The sequence below is a fragment of the Aotus nancymaae genome, unplaced genomic scaffold, assembly GCF_030222135.1.
Source record: "Aotus nancymaae isolate 86718 unplaced genomic scaffold, 86718_ANA_hifiasm-v0.15.2.pri h1tg000003l, whole genome shotgun sequence".
NCBI classification, from domain to species: Eukaryota; Metazoa; Chordata; class Mammalia; order Primates; family Aotidae; genus Aotus; species Aotus nancymaae.
This window is the reverse complement of record NW_026988414.1, coordinates 59,202,339-59,216,349: the sequence shown is the minus strand read 5'-3', so window position 1 is coordinate 59,216,349 and position 14,011 is coordinate 59,202,339.

Here is a 14,011-nt window from a genome sequence, read left to right as displayed (position 1 = left end):
TTCCACCATGATTTTAAGTTTCCTGAGGCCTCCTCATCTACATGTAATTTTGAGTCAATTAAATTTCTTTTCTTTATAAATTACCCAGTCTCAGGTAGTTCTTACAGCAGTGTGAAAATGAACAAATACATTGGGAACACCAATTTCTAGATTTGTGACATTGGCCTATTGCATCTTAGTTTATTAGTAAATAAATAAGAGGTATAATAATAGTATCTTTTCTACAGGGTTTTGAGAGGATTAAATGAAACATCATGTAAAATTCTTGGAAGAATGCCTGCCACATAGTGTGTTATAAACATTGTTGCAATCATTTTCTTTTTCTGTGAGATTAAAAATGCTGACATAATGTATGCTTGGCACTCAGCAAAATGCCTGACATAATAGTAATTTATTAAATACATTAGTTAACATATGTATATACTTTTAAAAATCTGAATCGAAGCTATGTTTGCCATATTCTAATAAATGCTAGAAAATCTTTGGCAGAGAAAAGGAAGTAAAATAAGCCTCTCTCACTAAAAGAGTTAAGTAATCTTTTCCTAAGAGGTCTGAATTGCTATCTCTGTTGATTCTGCTGATGTTGCAGCCATTATCCCTTTGTAAATGAGCATATAATGAAAAATCTCAATGAGTAGTACCCTGGGCTCTAGAATGGAATACAGGGATGGAATTAACAATTTGAATAAACTGTGTCCTTTCAGTAAGTGAATACTGTAAAACAGTGCCATATTGTGAAGGGTAATTATCATTCTTGAAGTCACTCTCTTTTTTATACTACATGTAATTCTATTGTACAATGTTTTCCTACCCTACAATGTAACTATCAACTAACTCAGCTGTACTATCAACTTAGACACTCAGTAAAAAGCTGTTTATTGAACTGCATTTGCATACACAGACTGTCAAATTCCATTATGCCTTAAAACCTAAAGAAAAACAGAGACATTTACATCAAAATTATTAGCAAAATTAACTTTTCTGTCCCATTAAAAGGATAAATAGTTCCTTTATGAAAATTTGGTTTATTTTTATGAACAATTCAAATCATAATGTACTTGGACTCTGAAGTTTATATGTGAGTCTTGCATGTCACATATAAATGTTTGTACATAAAAGTGTGTGGTTTAAAAAATAAATTTTCTTTCTTATACCAACCCCCATTTGTAAGTAGAATTTCTACAATAGATCTTTGATAGAATTATGTCCTTTTCCTGGCTCATTAAAAATCTTCATCTTTAATAATTCCCCCAAAGTCTTTGCTTGGATTCTTGTTGTAATTTGCAGACACATATTACTGTGTTTAAACCCTTTATAGTCTCTCTTAAAATAAGGAGGAACTGCTGTCCTTACAAAAAGGAAGAATGAGGCTGACCGATTTGCCTTCTCAGGAGTATTGAAACAATTCCTCATCAGATTAATAGCTCTATGTTTCTCCAAAATTCCTTGCTTTTAAGGGATAATTAAAGAGAAATACCCCTTTAATATCTTCTACTCCTTCCGCAATTTCAAGCTTAAATTACATATTCCCAAACTTTAAGGGATTCGTTTTTCTTGTTAAAACTTTTAAAATCTATTTTGATCATATTTGCTAATTTGCTTTTAATTTACAAATAATATTACATTACAATTTTTACTTCAAAATTCAACATGTAGCTATCTTTCACATTACACCTACTCTGTAAAATTGGGGTGAAGGAATCAGTTAATTTTCTGCAGTGTATTTCAATATGCTGATGCTGGCACTCACTCACACATTATAGGTAAGAGAAATAATTGCACAGATTTTCTGAATCAAAATTTTAAACTATATAATGAAGTCTTTAAAACATCCATAACTACACTGTCCAGCAATCCACTTTTGGTGCCCTAAACCATATGCATACATAGAGATTTGTGTAATAATACAACTAAATGTATTCCAAATTGTTTTTGTATATGGAAATTAGTCAAAGAACTCTTTATAATTGTTACAAATGATAAAACTAATATATATGCAAATATATGGATTGATTAAATATTTCATAATATGTATATATATATAATATATACCTCTTTAAACGATGCATAAACATATGAAGATAATTTCCTAAAATATAAAAGAATGTATATTATAAATATATAATCCTGATTACATGTAAAACGATAAAATTATGACTACACATGCTAAATTTTAGTAGTGGTTATCTCTGACTCGTTGGTACAGATAATTTTAATTTCTTTTTTTGTGATTTCTGGCATTTTCTGGATTTTCTATCATAAAACGGTTTTTCTCTGAGGTTATAATAATAAATACTATTCAGAAGGGAGAAATTATTCAGTCAAGAAATCTGCTTCTGATATTTTGCTAAGCACATTGTAACAGCTTCTTGCAGACAAAGAAAATATTAAATGTAGTCACAAAACCCAGGTCATATAATTTACTTCTCTTGGACAGTGACCCTTTAACCTAGTTCAAATCCAATAACTTTGGGCATAGCCAGAAGGCAAAATAGCCCTCTATAGTCTCAATCTCACTTGGTGGTGATGAGGATCCCTAGATTGTCCTATCTATCATTGCATTTATGTACAACGTATTTTGTTTGTCCCAGTTTCAAGTTATTTTTGTAACTTCAAAATGATAAAATATAGCAATCAGGCATCCCACCTGTCCTGGATTTTAACCAAGAATAACATAAATCACAACAGCTTTGCACTCAGTTGAAAATTAACATTCATTGCTCCAGTAATGAATAAAAGGCATGATAATATCATGTAAGTCATTAGGTCTGTGGATGTCACTTTTGTACCACCTAAATTATAATATTCATCATATTTCAGGCCTTAGTGTGTCTCGAAGGGAGACTACAAAAAATATTTAGAGCTTGCCAGAAGCTTGGTGGCTGCTGAGATTCATGTTAAAGCACTTTAAAAAAAAATCCTCAATACTTAATATCATCAGGGTCAAGGGAGTATTTGAGAGACTTAATGCAGCAGAACAAAGACAGGTAGCAGCCTTGCTGCCATCTGAAAGTTATAAGGCAGAAGAAAACCTAATTTTTGCACTCCCTTAAGAGACTAAATGAGCAAAGCAAAGAAAACAAAACTATAATAAGCTCTCCCTAAAAATCCAGCTTACTGTTCACTCTTCTCAGAGTGTAAACTCTAAACATTTAATTAACTTAGAGAGTTGTTTTCTAGTATGTGTGGTTTAATTGTCATACACATTTAAGGTAAGCTGGTTTCTTTGATATGGGGAAAAAAATCTTCAATTTGAATTCATATCTGAAAGGACGTAAAGAATATGGAAAAAGAAACCTCCCAATGTCTTGCTAGAAATTAAGATTCAATATAACGATTGTGCTAGAAAAAAATGTTGCAAATATTTTAAGCCAATTCTTAATGCTACCTTCTGTAAAAGTAATTTCATGGAGAAAACAAACTCATACACATTTTCTAGACCTAACCCTTTTCCTAGTTCAAGTTGATACCCAGCCTCACTACACATTTTCAGAAGCTGATGATAATCATCAACACCGGTTATCTCTAGGCTTTGCCTCCTCTCCCTTTGTCATCTCACCTTCTGATATGATTGCTAACAAGCAATGAAAAGGCTGAAATTATCTCACAGAAAACCAGAGAACCAATTCATACTTAAATACATGCGTATGAATGCCTTTTACATGTATTACTCTATGTTATAACAGTAATAATTGTGAAAATAATGACAGCAACTATGTATTGTTTCTATGCTAAAAACAGGACTGAATATATTTATAGATAGACAATATGATAATAAAATGAAATATGTATATTTGAATATGTGTGTATTCAACTGCTTTAACTACATGTTTGTGTTGTCATACATAAAGCACGTTCACCAAATACTTTATATTTTATGAATTCCTGCAACATCCTAAAAAGATGAGATTTTTATTAGCATTAATTTACCAATGAAAAAATAAGAGATTCTAGAGACTTCTGTTTTCTGATTTATCATGCAAAAAGTTTAGAAATCACTACCCCATCCTAATTATTAACAAAAAGTTGAACAAACTGAAAAATCAGCAACTTTTCTAGTTCTATCAGAGAAGCGAGGTCACAGGACAAACTGCTGCCTCTAAATTGGAGAGGCAAACAAGCAGATATGGAGAATCACAACTGGTTGGAGCAGAAATTCATGAGCAGAAGGCTTTGTGGAAACAGTGCCAGGGTAGAAAAATGCAAATTATCATTGGGTTTGGTTTTTGTGGAAGAATCTATATGGACAAGTCTGAAAGTGAAAAATTCCAGGGGGAACTAATCATAAGAGGGTTCCCATGCTTTTTTTAGTTTTTCCTCCAGGAACTCAACCCAGTTTCTCAAAATATTAGAGAAAAATTATCTCATGCTTCTTGCAGGGGGAGAGTAAAGCAGATCATTTAGAAATAGATCAGATTCTCTGTTTCTCTTAACAAGTCCTGCCCTCAGAAGAAACTATTTTACCAAAACCTATTCTACTGTGGTTTTATCACAGTCTAACAAAACTGGAGGAAGGGAAATATTTGACTCCGGCTCCTTCTAGCCATCCTATGCCAACTAAGTGTAGGGGGCAGAGGATGAAAGTAACTGGTGAAGGTCACAGTTCAGGGGCACAGACTCATCAGAAAACTGAGACCAAATCACAGGACTATAGAATGCTTCCCCTCATTCCTGACCCCACACCTTACCACTACAATGCTAAAGTCCTATTTACTGTAGTTCTTTCACCCAGTACAACAAATACATTTTTCAACAAAAAAATTACAAGACATATTAAAGAGCATATAACATAGTTGCAGAAGCCTAGAGAAGCCTGAGAACCAGAATCAGATATAGCAAGAATGTTAAAATTATTTGACCAGGAATTTTTTAAATTATGACTAATTAGCTAAGGGCTTTAATGAAACAGTAGAAAACATGCAAGGATAGATGGATAATGTAAGCAGAGAGATGAAAATTCTAAAAGAGAATCAAAAAGAAATGCCAATGATTAAAAATACTATAGCAGACATGAAGAATGCCTTTGATGAGCTCCTTAGTAAACTGCATGTGGTTGAGGAAAGAATCTCTGAGCTTTAGAAAATGACACTAGAAACTTCCAAAACTAAAAAGAAAAGAGAGAAAAATAAAAGAGGCTGGCTAAAACAGTGAATAGTCCAAAAACTGTGGAACAACTGCAAAAGGTATAACATATGGGTAATAGGAAATCACAAAAAAAAAAGAAAAGAAAAAAAAGAAGCAATATGTGAAAGAATAATAACTGAAGATTTAGTCTGATTAATGTCAGACACCAAATAACAGATCCAAGAATCTCAGAGAATACCAAGCAGAATGAAGGTAAAAAAAATTCCATGTAAACATACCATATACGAACCTCAGAAAATCACAATTTAAAAATAATCTCGAAACAAGAATGATGAAAAAAAATTTCACCTATTGCGGGAAAATTATAAGAATTATATGTGACATCTCAGAAACCATGCAGAAAAGAAGAGAATGCAGTGAAATATTTAAAGTGTTGAGAGTAAAATCCACCAACCTAGAATTCTCCGTTATGCAAAATTTTCTTTCAAAAGTGAAGGAAAAATAAATAATTTCTAAGACAAAAATTAAAAGAATTTGTTCCCAATAGACCTGCCTTGACAGAAATATCAAAAGAAGTTGTTCAGAAAGAAGAAAAATTATACAGGTCAGAAACTAGATCTACATAAAGAAAGAAAGAACATCAAAGAATAAATAACTGAAGTTAAAATAAAATCTTTTATTTTCTTGCTCTTAATTGATCTAACATACACTGTTCAAAATAATTATAGCAACAATGTACTAAATTATGTATGCTTATATATTTGCTTATGTATATATGTATGCTTACATATATATATCTCACCACATATATATATACAAGTTAATTATTTTTCTATATACCAGCAATGAAAAATTTTAAAGTTAAATTTTTAAAATACAATTACAATAGCACCAAAATAATGAAATACTCAGATATAAATTCAACAAAATGTGTACAGAAAACATATGCAGAAAACTACAAAACACTAACTCAAAGGAAATTTAATTAAATGAAAATATAGTCTGTATTCATGGATACAGACTATCCATGAACAGTCTGGAAGACTCGCTGCTGTTACAATGTCAATTCTTCCCATATTCTTCAAGAGATTCAATAATGTCTCAATCAAGCTGATTTATTCCAGTGCAAAGTGCAATTTACATCTGAAAATCACTCAATGTAATCAACATCAATGGGGCAAAGAATAAAAATTATGTGATGACATCAATTGACACTGAAAGTATCAACAAATCCTATATGCACTATGGTTTAAAAAATTATGATGTGTATATTTCAAGATAGCTAGAAAGATTTTGAATGTTGTCACCACAAAGAAATGATACATTTTTAAGGTGATGAGTATGGTAATTACTCTGATTTTATCATTATACTATGTTTATATGCATCTGATCATCATACTATGCTTACATGTATTACATTGTACCTCACATGTATGTATAATTATTATGTGTCAATTATATATTTTAAAAATTAAAAAAACTCAGCAAGTTATTTTGTAGCTGTCAAAAACTGGATTCTTAAGTTTACATGATAAAGCAAAGGCCAAAAAGAAAAGTGGAGAACTCACGCTAACTAATATTTAGACTTCCTATAGTGCTTAAGTAACCAAGACACTGTGGACTTGTTAAGAACAGACACATACATCAATGGAACAGGTCTGATCTTTGACAATGGAGCCACAACAACTCAATGGACAATCTTTTTAACAAACGATACTGCAACAAATGGCCATCCACATGCAAAACATGAAAGTATCCACAGAACTTACACCTTTACTAAAGATGACTTCAAAATGGATCATAGACTAAATGTAAAACTAAGACTGGAAAATTTCTAGAAGAAAGCAGAATGTCTATGTGACCTTGAGTTTGATGATGAGATTTTAAATAGAATACCAAAAGCAAGATCCAGGAAAACAGAATTGGTGAGTGTGAGTTGGATTTTAGAGATGTTAGAAACATTTGCTCTTGGGAGCACTCTGGAGAATGAAAAGATGAGAGAGGAGTTAGAAATAAGGTACTTGCACATGTGAAGTTGCATAGTATTATGTGAAAGTGGGCTTTGATTAGTTGTAAATGTGTATACAAATATTAGGGTAGTCATTAAAAAATTAATGAACAAGAATAGATTTGCTAAGAGAGAAGAGAAAATTGAATAATATAAATAATATGAAATGCCCAATTAAAACCACAAAGGGCAGAAAATGTTTGTAAGAACAAAAAAAGAAAAAAAAAGAAAAGAAACCAAGAACAAGAACAAAAAATAGAAAATAGGAATAAATATGGTAGAGATTAATTTAAACACATCAATAATCATCTTAAATGTCAATGGTCTAAGCACACCAATTAAAACACAAATTGTCAAAGTAGAACAAAAACTAGCATCTTACTAGATGTTGTCTATGAGAAATGCATTTTAAATAAAAATAGACATGTAAAGGGATAAGGAAAGATATGCCATAATAACACTAATCAAAAGAAAGCATGAGTAGCTATATTAATTTCAGACGGAGTCGTCCAAGCATGGAATGTTACCAGGGATAAAGAGGGGCATTACATAATGTTAAAGATGTCAATAATACAAGAAGATATAACAATTCTTAATGTATGTGCATGTAACAACAGAGTATCAAGATTTTTGATGCAAAAACTGATAGAATTACAAGGAGAAAGAGATGAATTTGCTATTATAGTTTAATAATTTACCATTGCTGTATCAAACAGTTTCAGCAGGGAGAAAATCAGTAAGGTCATAGTTGAACTGAGCAGTCCCATTAATCAACTGGACACAATGGATATCTATAGACCACTTCATCCAGCAACACCAGATTAAACATTCTTCTCAAGCTTACATGGAACATTTACCAGATTAGTCCCCATTAAAGGTCATAAAACACACCTCAACAAATTTAGAAGAATAGAAATTATACATATTCTCTTAGATCACAGTGATATTAAACTAGAAATCAATAACAGAAGAAGAATTGAAAAACTCCAAAACACTTACATGTTAAACAACATACTTCTAAAGAACATAAGGCTCAAAGAAAAGTTAACAACAAAAGTTTGAAAACATTTTGAAGTAATTGAAAATGAAAATACAATTTACTAAAATTTTTGGAATGCAGTAAAATCAGTGCTTAAAAAGACGTTTATAGCATTCAATGCATATATTTTTAAAAGATCTAAAATTAATTATCTAAACTTTCACCCAGGGAAACTATCAAAATAAAAGAAAACATAATCCAAAGTAAGCAGAAAATAAGAAATAAAAATTAGACAAAAAAATCAATAACATTGTAAACAGGAAATTAATAGAGAAAATTAATGAAACTAAAAGCTGGTTATTTCACAAGATCAATAAAATCAATGAGACTATCGAGGTTAATTAAGGAAAAAAGGAAAATGTGGTACATAAGCACAATGGAGTACTATTCGGCCATAAAAAATAATAATATTCTGTTATTTGCAACAACACAAATGGAACTGGATGTCATTAATGAAGTAAGCCAGACAGAGATACACAAACTTTGCTGTTCTCACATATTTGTGAGAGTTAAAAATTAAAATGATTGAACTCATGGAGACAGAGAGTAGAAGAATGGTTGACAGAGGCTAGGAACGACAGTTTGAGTGGGGAGTGAGGATGGTTAATAGGTACAAAACATAGTTTAAAAGTGTGAATAAGACCTAGTATTTTATAGGACAACAGGGTGACTACAGTCAATAAAAATTTAACTTTACATTAAAAAAACTAAAAGAAGATAACTGGATTTTTTTAACTCAAAGGATAAATGCTTGAGGGGATAGATATCCCTTTTACTATGATGCAATTTTATGCACTGCATGCCTATATCAAAGTATCTCATATATCCCAATATATAGACCTACTATGTACTCACAAAAATTAAAGATTTAAAAAAACCAGTATGTCACGTATGGTCTTACTTTTGGACAAATATATTTACATATGCATTCAAAAGAAATGTAGAAGGACATTCTCGAAAATCTGTAAGAGTGGTTTTTCTTTGTAAAGATGGTATATTTGGGGTGATTGTTCCCTGTTTTGCATTTCTGCTTTTTCTAAAGTTTTTACAGAAAAAAAATCGTTAATAAAATCAAAGTTTTTCTTTAAAATCACAGTTTTCCACATTCTTAAACTCCCGAACTCAGGTGATCACAAGCATTCCTATACACCAATAACAGACTTAAAGAGAGCCAAATCAAGAACAAACTGCCATTCACAATTGCTACAAAGAGAATAAAATACCTAGGGATACAACTAACAAGGAACATAACAGACCTCTTCAAGGACAACTACAAACCACTGCTCAATGAAATAAGAGAGGACACAAACAGATGGAGAAACATTCCATGTTCATGGTTAGGAAGAATCAATATCATGAAAATGGCCAAACTGCCCAAAGTAATTTACAGATTCAACGCTATCCCCATCAAGCTACCAAAGACCTTCTTCACAGAACTGGAAAAAACCACCTTAAACTTCATATGGAACCAAAAGAGAGCCAGCATAGCCAAGTCAATTCTAAGCAAAAAGAACAAAGCGGGAGGCATCACACTACCGGACATCAAACTATACTACAAGGCTACAGTAATCAAAATAGCATGGTACTGGTGCCAAAACAGAGATATAGACCAATGGAACAGAACAGAGGCCTCGGAGGCAACACCACACATCTACAACCATCTGATCTTTGACAAACCTGACAAAAACAAGCAATGGGGAAAGGATTCCCTGTTCAATAAGTGGTGTTGGGAAAACTGGCTAGCCATATGCAGAAAGCAGAAACTGGACCCCTTCCTGACACCTTACACTAAAATTAACTCCAGATGGATTAAAGACTTAAACATAAGACCTAATACCATAAAAACCATAGAAGAAAATCTAGGCAAAACCATTCAGGACATAGGCTTAGGCAAGGACTTCATGACCAAAACACCAAAAGCATTGGCAACAAGCGCCAAAATAGACAAATGGGACCTAATCAAACTCCACAGCTTCTGCATGGCAAAAGAAACAGTCAATAGAGTGAATCGGCAACCAACAGAATGGGAAAAAATTTTTGCAGCCTACCCATCTGACAAAGGGCTGATATCCAGAATTTACAACGAGCTAAAAAAGATTTACAAGAAAAAAACAAACAAGCCCATTCAAATGTGGGCAAAGGATATGAACAGATACTTTACAAAAGAAGACATACATGAGGCCAACAAACATATGAAAAAATGCTCATCATCACTGGTCATTAGAGAAATGCAAATCAAAACTACATTGAGATACCATCTCATGCCAGTTAGATTGGCGATCATTAAAAAATCTGGAGACAACACATGCTGGAGAGGATGTGGAGAAATAGGAACACTTTTACACTGTTGGTGGGAGTGTAAATTAGTTCAACCATTGTGGAAGAGAGTGTGGCGATTCCTCAAGGACCTAGAAATAGAAATTCCATTTGACCCAGCAATCCCATTACTGGGTATATATCCCAAGGATTATAAATCCTTCTCCTATAAGGACACATGCACACGAATGTTCATTGCAGCACAGTTAACAATAGCAAAGACCTGGAACCAACCCAAATGCCCATCAATGATAGACTGGACAGGGAAAATGTGGCACATATACACCATGGAATATTATGCAGCCATCAAAAACGATGAGTTCACGTCCTTTGTAGGGACATGGATGAACCTGGAAACCATCATTCTCAGCAAACTGACACAAGAACACAAAATCAAACACCGCATGTTAGTATATATATCAACACTCATAGGCAGGTGTTGAACAATGAGTACACATGGACACAGGGAGGGGAGCACTACACACTGGGGTCTGTTGGGGGGAAATAGACAAGGGACAGTGGGGGGTGGGGAGTTGGGGAGAGATAGCATGGGGAGAAATGCTAGATATAGGTGAAAGGGAGGAAGGCAGCAAATCACACTGCCACGTCTGCACCTATGGAACAATCTTGCATGTTCTTCACATGTACCCCAAAACCTAAAATGCAATTAAAAAAAAGAAAAATTAGCTTTGTAATGCAAAAAAAAAAATCACAGTTTTCCAAAAGATCACAGATTATCATTCTCTCCTATATTCTCTCTCCCTGGAACAGTGCCTGGCATGTGACAGATGCCTAAAAAAAAAAAATTGGTTGAATAAATGAAGAAAAGAATCTGGTTCAAAAAAAGAAAAAACGCAAGAAGGCACAACCAACTAATATCAGAAATCAAAGAGGGGACATCACTAAAGATCCTATGAATATTAAAAGGATATTTTAAATATATTATCAATAACTCTATGCCCATAAATTTGATATTCTAGATGAAAAAGACCAGTTCCTTCAAAGATACAATTTGTCAAAATTCTCAGAAGAAAAAACAAATTATTTGAATAGATCTCTATATATTAAATTAATTAAGTTTATGAAAACACCAGGCCCAGGTGAGTTCACTGGTGAGTTATACTCAACATTTCAGGAATAAATTATACTAGTTTTCTGTAATTTCTTTCAAAAGATAGAAGCAGAAGAAATACTTCCTAATTCATTTTATAAGGCCAGGATTACCCTACTATCAAAACCAGATAAGTTGTTACAAAAAAAAAAAAAAACTAGAGACCGATATTTCTCATGAAGATATATGCAAAAATGCTCAACATAATATTAGAAAATCAAATTCACTAATATATATTATATATATATATATGCACATATAAAAAATATACACCACAGGCTGGGCATGGTGGCTCACGCCTGTAATCCTAGCACTTTGGGAGGTTCAGGAGGGCAAATCATTTGAGGTCAGGCATTCGAGACCATCCTGAACAACATGGTGAAACCCCATCTCTATTAAAAATACAAAAATTAGCTGAGTGTGGTGGTGCATATCTATAATCCCAGCTACTTGGGTGGCTAAGGCATGAGAATCGCTTGAACCCAGGAAGGAGGCAGAGATTGCAAGGAGCAGAGATTATGCCATTGCACTCTAGCCTGGGCAACAGGCTAGACAATATATAGTCTATATATATATACATATATATATATACACATGGGGATCGCTCCCATGTGAAGCCCCTCGGAATTGGGCTTCACCATATGGTGAGCTTGAGCCCGGACACAGTTTCCCATTGGAGGCAGTCGAGATCTGGGAAAGTTAAACTGAGATCAAAGGATATCTAAAAACAACTTTGCTAGATGATGAGGTGATACCTATGTGGTCTGAGAAGACATTGTGTTTATTTTCTGTTTCTGCATTTTATGACTTTGCCTACCCATTTGCTGGGTCCTGTGCTTGTTCTTGTGACTGCTGTTTGCATAGATAACAGGCTTACTGCCTCTCTGGTGCCTTGCATAGATAGTTAACTTTTTAACTTTAGGTTTCCCCAACCTGATAATGAGACCCACCTGGACGACTTGATTGTATCTGATTATATATGTGATTTTACTATTGTGTTATCTGCTGCCTAAGCTTGTATCCCGAGGACTTTCTGTTCCCTTTGATGTATGAGATAATGGTGTCTGTTCCTGCAAATGAAGTAGGACAAAGATATATATACTAACTGTGTGCAAAATAAATTTGCCATTTGAGCAATCGTTCACTTGACCCTCCAGACCTCGCATTTCTTTCTCTCTTTTCTTCCCACGCACTCCCCTATTCAGGTTGGAACACTCTTGCTGGCCAAGAGTCCCTGGCAGACGTGCCAGCCTTGCAGGAATGCAGATATATATATATATATATGTGTGTGTGTGTGTGTGTGTGTATAAAATACCAATATACTAAATAAGAAGAATCACATGATTATATCAATAGATACAGACATTGTATTTGAAAAAAATCTCACACCCATTCATGAGAGAAAATGCTCAGCAAACTAAGAATACAGGGAAATTTTCTCAACTTGATAAAGAACATTGACAAAGAAATTTACAGCTGACATACAATGGTGAAAAACTTGAAACTTTCTCATTAAGATCAGGAACAAAACAAGGATGTCCTTTCTTATTACTGCTTTTCAACTTCATACTGGAAGTCCTAGCTGAATTGATAAGACAAGTAAAACATTTACAGAATGGGAAAGGAAAGTCAAATAGTCTTTGTTCATAGAAGATGCAATCATCTATGTAGAATATCCTAAAGAACTGACAAAAAAAATAAAAAATAAAAATAAATCTCTGGGAAGTAATAAGCAAGTAAAGCAAGATTGCAGAATACAAGATTCATATACAAAAGTATATTAAACAAGCAATGAACAAGTGGACCTTGAAATTTAAAACACATTACAATTTACATTAGCACCCCCAAAAATGAGCACTTAAGTATAATCTAGCAAAATACGTACAAAATCTATATTAGGAAAACTCTAAAATTTTGATGAAAGATATCAAAGATGAACTAAATAAATGAATATATACTATATGTTCATGTACAAGAAAAGCCCATAGTGTTTAGAGGTCAGTTCTTTCCAACTTGTTCCCTAGATTTAATTCAATCCCAATCAAAATCTTAGCACATTATTTTGTAGATGTCAACAAACTGACTCTAAAATTTAGATGGAGAGGCAAAGGCCAGAATAGCCAACTCCATACTGAAGGAGAATAACAAAGTCAGGACAGACACTACCCAACTTCAAGGCTTACTATAAAGCTATATAATCAAAAAGTGTGGTATTGGCCAAAAAATATAGATAAAAAGATTGATAGAACAGAATAGAGCTCCCAGAAATAGACCCACATAAATGTAGTCAACTGATTTTTGACAAAAGAGTAAAGGCAACACAATGAGGAAAAGACAGTCTTTTCAGTTGGAAAACTGAACGCTGGAACAACTAAACATCCACATCAAAAATATGAATCTAGACACAGACTCTCCATGATTCACATAAATGAAGTCAAAATGAATCACAAAC